This window comes from Anomaloglossus baeobatrachus, unplaced genomic scaffold, assembly GCF_048569485.1.
Source record: "Anomaloglossus baeobatrachus isolate aAnoBae1 unplaced genomic scaffold, aAnoBae1.hap1 Scaffold_3033, whole genome shotgun sequence".
Lineage (NCBI taxonomy): Eukaryota > Metazoa > Chordata > Amphibia > Anura > Aromobatidae > Anomaloglossus > Anomaloglossus baeobatrachus.
The window spans coordinates 52,002-53,198 of record NW_027442458.1 but is presented as its reverse complement, the minus strand read 5'-3'; the positions used below and the strand labels follow the sequence as shown (position 1 = coordinate 53,198).

At 43.6% G+C, this 1,197-nt stretch overlaps 1 pseudogene; it reads right to left on the bottom strand.

Moving 5' to 3' along the window:
• Positions 1-727: 727 nt before the first annotated feature.
• LOC142268478 (U2 spliceosomal RNA) lies at positions 728-934 on the bottom strand (annotated as a pseudogene).
• Between the last annotated feature and the right edge of the window lie 263 nt (positions 935-1,197).

Sequence of the window (1,197 nt, the reverse complement as noted above, 5' to 3'; positions counted from 1 at the left end):
CTTACTAACAAAGGTTAGAGAGGGGCTTTCTCAGAGGGCTTTTTACAGTTTGTCTATTCCCAATTAGCCGTTTAAGTATGCTTAATGAAAGTACTAATTCTTTCATAGGCCGCCCATTCTTAGTATTTGACGTTCCTTATATTGCGGTATCAGGCTTCGCAGCAGGTTGCAAAACATTCATCACCCATGACTGTCCCCAATTGGGCTCAGAAGCTAAATGTCTATCATGACCTCTCTTTTTGAAAGTCCAAGAGCAAGCAAACTCTTCCTCCAGGAGAGGGAGCCAACAGATCACTAAAGACATCATCATTGCTCAAAGAAAACACCGAAAAACAATGGAAGCTTTAATTGGAGTGGAATCTGATAGACAGCACCTGATGCCAAGTCTGCATCTTCTAACACCTGCAGTCACTGCAGCAGCTGAATCCAATGTGTCCAAAAGGGATCTATTCTATTCAATTGCAAATGATCTAGATAAGACTGAGAATAAGATACTGCACGGGACATAGCAGAGTTGGTCAAGTTGAGTGGAGATGAGTTTGCTATTTGGCACAGCTTTTGCATCAATAAAGCAAGTAAAAGGTGTGAAAGATAAAAAAAGGGTGAAAGTGTGAAAAGTGAATTGGCCAAATTGAGGTGCATATAAAGTTTTTGCTTTCTTTCAATTCACTAATGGGGCTCATTTGAATCAGGTGAATTGAGTTCTGCTTTTGGAAACTGGGTTAAGAAGGGGTGCACCGGTCCTGGAGGTACTGCAATACCAGGTCAATGCGTGGAGTGGACAGAGCAAGATTTTTTCCATCTCCTTGTTCTAAAAATCCATTTAATATATGGTCCCCAGAGAGGGGACGTATCAGATATTAAACTGATAAGAACAGATTTAATTTTTTTTTTTTTCTGTTTATCAGTAGGACTTCAAAATAACAAAGGTGATCGCCTCCCGTTGCCTGGGAACCGTCCAGGCACAAGAGGGCTATGTGTCACCAGAAGGCGCACACACTTCCTCAAGGCCGGCAGACGTGCAATCCCAGGCACCTTCCAGTACCGACCAAGGTAGCGTCCTCCGAAACTACACTTGATCTTAGCCAAAAGGCCGAGAAGCTATAACCCGAATTGGTTACGGCCTTGAGTGGCACCCTGGCCTATACCGGACACATCTTAGGGAGAGGGAGACAAACCCACGCCTACAGAAGACAT